Below are 8,237 nucleotides of genomic sequence, written 5' to 3'. Positions count from 1 at the left end.
AATACTCTGGTCACGATGAATGGTCCTTGCCAATTCGGGGCAAATTTGCCTTTTGCCTCAACCTGATGTGGAAGAATACGTTTCAGCACATGTTGACCCACTTCAAACTTCCGGGGATGCACCTTTTTGTTGTATGCTCTTGCTATTCTTTTTTGATACAATTGGCCATGACATACTGCGGCCAATCGTTTTTCATCAATCAAGTTTAACTGTTCCAGATGGGTTTTGACCCATTCATCATCATCAATCTTAGCTTCGACGATGATCCGAAGGGAAGGAATTTCAACTTCTGAAGGAATTACTGCCTCAGTGCCATATACCAACAAATAAGGAGTTGCTCCTACTGAAGTGTGAACAGTAGTGTGATATCCCAACAACGCAAATGGTAATTTTTCGTGCCATTGTCTTGAACCTTCTACCATTTTCCAAAGTATCTTCTTTATGTTTTTGTTGGCTGCCTCGACTGCTCCATTCGCCTTGGGCCGATATGGGGTAGAGTTGCGATGTGTAATCTTAAACTGTTGACATACTTCCTTCATTAAGTTACTGTTAAGATTAGCACCGTTATCTGTGATGATCACCTTTGGGATTCCAAATCGACATATGATATTTGAGTGGACAAAATCGACCACAGCTTTCTTGGTCACTGATTTGAATGTTTTGGCCTCAACCCATTTGGTAAAATAATCAATGGCTACCAGAATGAACCTGTGCCCATTGGATGCTGCCGGCTCAATTGGTCCAATCACATCCATGCCCCAGGCGACGAAGGGCCATGGTGCCGACATTGTGTGCAACTCGGATGGTGGAGAATGAATCAAATCTCCGTGTATCTGGCATTGATGACACTTGCGCACAAAACTGATACAATATCGCTCCATGGTAAGCCAATAGTAACCAGCTCGGAGGATTTTCTTTGCCAACACATATCCGCTCATGTGGGGTCCGCAAACTCCCGAATGTACTTCAGACATGATAGCCGTAGCTTGTCGGGCATCTGTGCATCTTAATAAACCAAGGTCTGGTGTTCTTTTATACAAAACTCCTCTGCTTAAGAAGAATCCATTTGCCAATCGCCTAATGGTTCTCTTTTGATCCCCTGTGGCTTGTGCTGGATATATCCCCATTCTGATATACTCCTTGATGTTGTGGAACCACGGTTCACCGTCAAATTCCTCTTCAACCATATTGTAGTAAGCGTGCTGATCGTGGACTTGAATATGTAGTGGATCTACATAAGCTTTGTCCGGATGGTGCAACATTGATGCCAGGGTAGCCAATGTATCGGCAACCTCATTATGGATCCTTGGAATATGCCGGAACTCCACTGATCGAAACCGCTGACAAAGATCATGTAGACATTGTCGGTATGGTATGAGCTTCAAGTCTCGAGTTTCCCATTCTCCTTGAATTTGATGTACCAGAAGATCCGAATCTCCCATGACTAAGATTTCCTGGATACCCATGTCTGCGGCTAGCCTTAACCCCAAAATACAAGCTTCATATTCAGCCATATTATTGGTGCAATAAAATCGTAGTTGAGCCGTAACAGGATAGTGATGCCCTGTTTCAGAAATGATTACAGCTCCTATCCCGACTCCTTTCATGTTAGCGGCCCCATCAAAGAAAAGTTTCCAGCCAGGTTTTTCAATTTTCTCCATCTCAGCGATATGCATTATTTCTTCATCGGGAAAATAGGTTTTCAACGGCTCGTACTCCTCGTCGATCGGGTTTTCAGCTAAATGATCAGCCAGTGCTTGGGCTTTCATTGCAGTTCGAGTCACATAGATGATGTCAAATTCTGTGAGCAATATTTGCCACTTTGCAAGTCTTCCCGTTGGCATAGGCTTTTGAAAAATATATTTCAATGGATCCAGACGCGAAATGAGGTAAGTAGTGTAGGATGACAAATAGTGTTTCAATTTCTGAGCTACCCAAGTTAGGGCGCAACATGTCTTCTCCAGATGAGTATACTTAACCTCATAAGCTGTGAATTTCTTGCTAAGGTAGTAGATGGCCTGTTCTTTTCTGCCGGTGAGGTCATGTTGCCCCAATACACAACCAAATGAATTTTCCAAGACCGTCAAGTAAAGAATCAGAGGTCTTCCTGGCTCTGGCGGGAACAACATGGGTGGGTTCGACAGGTATCCTTTTATCTTATCAAACGCCTCTTGACACTCATCGGTCCATTTGACCGCAGCATCCTTTTTCAACAATTTGAAAATAGGCTCACAGGTTGTCGTAAGCTGAGCAATAAACCTGCTGATGTAATTCAACCTCCCCAACAAACTCATTACTTCAGTTTTGTTCCTCGGAGGTGGCAATTCTTGGATGGCTTTGATTTTTGATGGGTCTAACTCGATGCCTTGCCGACTGACTATGAATCTCAGCAACTTTCCAGATGGAACTCCAAATGCGCATTTGGCATGGTTAAGCTTGAGGTTGTACCTGCGAAGTCTTAAGAAGAATTTCCTCAAATCCCCAACGTGGTTGTCCTGATGCTTTGATTTGATGATCACATCGTCCACGTATACCTCAATCTCCTTGTGTATCATATCATGAAATACTGTGTTCATTGCTCTCATGTAAGTTGCCCCGGCGTTCTTTAAACCGAATGGCATTACCCGGTAGCAATAATTTCCCCATGGTGTGATGAATGCCGTCTTTTCTGCATCTTCTTCATCCATTAGAATTTGATGATACCCGGCATAACAATCCACGAAAGATCCTATCTCATGTTTGGCACAATTATCGATCAAAATATGGATATTAGGTAATGGAAAATTATCCTTCGGACTTGCTTTGTTGAGTTGCGGTAGTCGACGCATACTCTAATTTTGCCGTCTTTCTTTGGTACATGAATGATATTAGCTAACCAAACAGGATATCGAGTGACTCGAATGACCTTTGCTTCCAACTGTTTGGTGATTTCTTCCTTAATTCTCACACTCATATCAGGCTTGAATTTTCTCAGCCTCTGCTTGACAGGAGGCACAATTGGATCGGTGGGCAATTTGTGAACCACTAAATCAGTGCTCAAGCCCGGCATGTCGTCATATGACCATGCAAAAACATCTTTGAATTCTATGAGTGCTTTAGTTAACTCTTCTCGGATCCTTGGTTCGAGATGGACGCTTATTTTAGTTTCCCGGATATTATTCGTGTCCTCTATATTGATGTCTTCGGTATCACTCAGGTTAGGTTTGGTTTTTTTCCTCAAAGTGAATTAACTCTTTACTAATCTCTTCAAAAGCCTCATCTTCATCATATTCTGATTCATAATCACAATATATTTCTTGAATTATTATTTCAGAACCAGATTGATTTTTAAGACTGGGCTGAGGATTCCTCATGCATGCCATATCACTAGAGCCAGCGTAAAAAGAACTGTACAGAAAAAGAAGAAAAGGCAAAGAAAACTATCAGGAATGATAAAGAAAAAGGAAACTGTATTTTATTGGATGATGAAAGATAACAAGGTTTGCACACTTCAAACAAACTGTAAGATAAGCATTGGGATTACAACCCTGAAGTAACCCAAACAAACTGAAGAAAAATCAAAAATAAACTACCAAGACTCCTTTCGAATGGGGAAAGGAGTGGCTTTCCAATTATTAAGCTTTGTTTCTGGCCCAACGAATTGAACTTCTGCGTTGCTACAACCTTCCCCGCTTTCCCCCATATTCACATCGTTAAACAATTTCTCGAATCTTTCAGTTAATTCCTCCTCAGGATTGACCAGGGATTTAGGAATTGTTGTTATCGGGCGATTTTTAGCACCAGTCATGACAAAAGACTTTGATAGATGTGGGACTGGTTTTGGAAGAACACATGCCTTTTGTTTCAGCTTTCTGGCCTTTCTCATGTCGGTGACAGTGGGTATGAATCCCAAACCAAATGTTCCCCAGTTCTCGGGGAGAGATACTGGTTGTATAATTCCTTGCAAAGATGAGCCCAGACCTTTGCCAGGTATAAAACCATTTTTTAATATTTCATAGGCTACCATGACTGATGCAGAGGTTATCTTTGGATTCAGAAGGTACTTCCCCTCTGGAATTTTCTCTACCGAGACTGTATCGGACACTTGGTATACCCATGGTCCCTGGTCATTTTCTATTCCCTCGACCGGTACAATGGCACTGCTATGAGCATTTAAACTTTCTTCCCCATGCACAACTATTTCTTGATGATCCCATTCAAACTTGACCGCCTGGTGTAGTGTTGACGGGACTGCTTTAGCAGCATGGATCCATGGTCGACCCAACAACAAATTATAAGAAACAGTTATGTCCAGTACTTGAAACTCCATCGTGAATTCAACTGGCCCTATTGTCAGTTCCAACACTATGTCGCCAAATGAATCTCTGCTTCCACCGTCAAACCCCCGTACGCAAATGCTATTCTTCTGGATCCTCTCCTCTTTGATTTTCAATTTGCTTAAAGTGGAGAGAGGGCAGATGTTTGCACTTGACCCGTTGTCAACCAATACTCGGGTTACTACGGAGTTTTCACATTTCACGGTTAGGTAAAGAGCTCTGTTGTGCTCAGTCCCTTCCACAGGCAATTCATCATCAGAAAATGTAATTCCGTTCGCCTCAAAGATTCTGTTGGCTATTCTTCCCAAATTATTTATTGAGATTTTATCAGGAACATGAGCCTCATTCAGGATTTTCATCAAAGCCAGACGGTGCTCCTCTGAATGGATCAATAATGACAATAATGAAATTTGAGCGGGCGTCTTCTTCAGTTGATCCACAACAGAATAGTCATGGAGCTTTATTTTTCTTAAAAACTCTTCCGCTTCTTCTTCTGTCACAGCTCTCTTTATTGGTGTTGGATTATTTTTAGTTTTTCCTAACTCTTCGGGAGTAAAACATCTTCCCGAACGAGTCAAGCCTTGCACCTCACAGACTTCTTCCTTGACTTCTTTTCCCTTGTACATTACAGTCACCCGTTCATAGTTCCATGGAATGGCCTTGTTGTTGATCACTGGTAGCTGGGTTACAGGTTTGATAATAACCCGATCTATACGGGCTCCTTCCACGACTACAATGGGTTTGCTGGCAATCCCTGGTACTATCACTTTTGGCCTTTCTTGCTTTGTGGCAACTTTGCTCGAAGATCCCTTCTCGACTACCACAGATGGTTCATCACCATTTCTGTTCTGCTTAAGTACCGGCTTCTCCTCTATTAACTGCTTATCTGGCTTGGCTTCATGAGACCTGATCATCATGACAGTTTGTGACGGCTTCTTTGTTTCCCCATCAGCCTGTACTATTTCTATCATATTGGCCTCCTGATGGGCTGGCATTGGATTTCTGTTGATATTGGGAGCTTCGGGGGTTTGAACCTCAAATTTATTAGTATTAATTAGTTCTTGTATTGCATTCTTTAAATGCCAGCATTTTTCCGTATCATGGCCTGGTGTACCAGAACAATACTCACAGCTAATGGTGTAGTCCAGATTCTTTGGAGGAGGATTGGGTAGCTTGGATTGTATTGGTCTTAGCATGTCCAGCTGTCTCAGCCTGTGGAACAGACTAGTGTAGGACTCTCCCAATAGAGTGTAGGTTTTCTTTTTCTGCCCCCTTTCACCCCTGAATACTGGACTAGGTCTGAAACCTGGTCCGGAGTGGGCTCGCGGATAAGGGTAGGTACTTGGTATGACAGGAGCACGCCAATTAGCGTGAGCAGGTGGATGATTGTATGCTTGTGCATGGTTGATGGAAAAATGAGTTTCCAAAGGGTGATAGTAGTGTTGAGGTGAATTGTGGTGGTGAGTTGATTGGTGAGGTCGATGTTGATTATAGTAAGGAGGTGAACCTCTGGATCCCGACCAAGTTCCTGAATCAACTACCGCTGCTTCCTCCCTCTTCTTTCTTCCGATTCCTCCTACCCCGCCTTGAATAGATTGAGTAGTCGCCTTAATAGCCGAATAGCTCATGATTTTATTTGTCTTGAGGCCTTCTTCTACCATACCTCCCATCTTCACTACTTCGTTGAATGATTTTCCTACCGCTGAAACCAAATGGGCATAGTAAGTTGGTTCCAAGGCTTGAAGGAAGTAGTCTACCATTTCACTCTCCTTCATAGGAGGATCCACTCTTGCTGCCTGTTCTCTCCACCGGAAGCCATACTCTCTGAAACTTTCATTGTGTTTTTTCTCAAATTTTGTCAAAGATAGTCGATCTGGGATGATTTCCAGATTGTATTAGAAATGGTATGCAAATGCATGTGCCAGGTCATCCCAGGTGTACCATCTCCCATGGTCCTGGCGTGTATACCACTCCAAAGCTGATCCGCTTAAACTTTGACTGAAGTAAGCCATCAATAATTCGTCCTTTCCCCCAGCTCCTCGCATCTTGCTGCAGAAACCCCTTAAGTGGGCTACTGGGTCGTCGTGCCCATTGTATAGGTCAAATTTGGGCATCTTGAAGCCAACTGGTAATTGTACATTTGGGAACAAGCACAAATCCTTGTATGCTACATTGACTTGCCCACCTAACCCTCGCATGTCTCGGAACGATTGTTCTAGGCTATTGACCTTCCTGAACATCTCTTCTTGTTCAGCATTTTTGGCTGGCTTGTCAATTTCAGTTGGGAGGTCAAAACGAGGAGTAGTTGAATGGATTTCATAGGCTTTGAGGGTGGGTTCTGGGGGGGAATATTGGTTGTCCTGGGCCTGGAATGTAGGCTTACTAGGAGATTTGTGGAGTGTAGCTGTGGGAGGTGTCACAAAGATAGGAGTTACAGGTGGAGGAAAGTATGGAACTGGTTTAGGAGGGGGAAACTGCGGTGTCTGAGAGGTGGTGCCTCGGTAGTGTTGGTAGATGGGGAAATTTGGGGATAATTCAGTGGTAAGATTATCCTGAGTTTGGGCCATTGATGGAGCAGGGTTAGTTGGATAAGATGGGGGTGACTGCCCTGTAGACCAGGCCCGGTACATCTCAGCCATTTGCTGCTTGAGTTTAAACATCTCTTCTTTCATTTTCCCAACATCCATCTCCTCTAGCTCAATACCTGTGTCAACATCTGGGATAGACATACTTTCGGGTATTGGTCCTTTTGATCTCGTGTGATAATGATAATATGCCAGTATACTCTTTAGAGAAACTAACTGCTTGAATTCTGGAAATGAGCAAACTTGTTAGTTTTGAGAGTTTAACACATATATAATTACACGTTGAGATGCAATGCTCCTAGACAAATAACTCATTTCTATTATGCATTTGCTCGGCTGCTTGTGTCATCCCAGCTTTTCTTGGTCTTTTATTGTTGTTCACTCTTATTTTATTTTATTTTTTATATATTTTTTATTGTGGTCGAATCTTATAGAGATTGCCTACGTATCATGCCCCCGCATGAATCATACCTTGCGTAGTTCGGATGTAAGGAAAACACTTTTATTTATTCTTGAAAATAATACAACGATGGAACAGACATTACATTTGAAAACATTATAAGAAAATGGTCTGAAACACACACACCCAAATCAAAATAAAAGACACAACTCTTAACATCCCTCATCATGCTCCACTTTCCACTTTTGTTGTCAATCATTGGATTATCTGCTCAATGTGGGGCTTGACCTGGATGACCTCCCAGCATACGACACATCCTTTCTAACTCCATTGCCAGATGACGGGCAAAAATAGGTGCATGCTCTGTAAAACTTTCATAATCCATTCCTTGGCAGTTTACATAACTTTGAGAGGTGTAGAACGCCAGGTCGTGGATTTGTGCCCTGAAATCTTGGAGACGTTGGTCTTGGTTCTGCAATTGCTGCTGGCGAGTGGTGGCTATATCTCTAATACGGTCTTCGCGATCTAGAGCTGACTCTAATAGAGCTTGGAGTCTGGCCTGCTCTAGTCTTGCCTGTGCTCTTTCTCTGTCGATGTTCGCGTGTTGATGTTCCCTGTTGTACCTTCTTGCTTCTTCTAACTGTGCATGAAGTTGGGCTTCTGAATGCATCCAACGGTCTTTCTCCTTCTTGAATTGTGCCCTGTCTTCTTCGGATTGCTTACTTGGCGTTCCTTATTAGATCTGGCCTCTTCATTTAATTGTTGGACTCTTTCTTCAGCTTTGCTCAATGCCTTTTCAGTTTTAGCCAAAATGGAATCACCATCTTGCATTTTTTCCAAAAGATTGGCGATGATTTTTTTATCCTTCCAACTCCTCATTGGTGTTTCAGAAGCTTTCTTTATTTTTTGAAATTGAGCGTGAAGGTTTTTATTCTC

This window comes from Nicotiana tabacum, chromosome 22, assembly GCF_000715075.1.
Source record: "Nicotiana tabacum cultivar K326 chromosome 22, ASM71507v2, whole genome shotgun sequence".
Classification (NCBI taxonomy): domain Eukaryota; kingdom Viridiplantae; phylum Streptophyta; class Magnoliopsida; order Solanales; family Solanaceae; genus Nicotiana; species Nicotiana tabacum.
The sequence above is the reverse complement of the archived record's forward strand: the minus strand, read 5'-3'. Positions refer to the sequence as shown.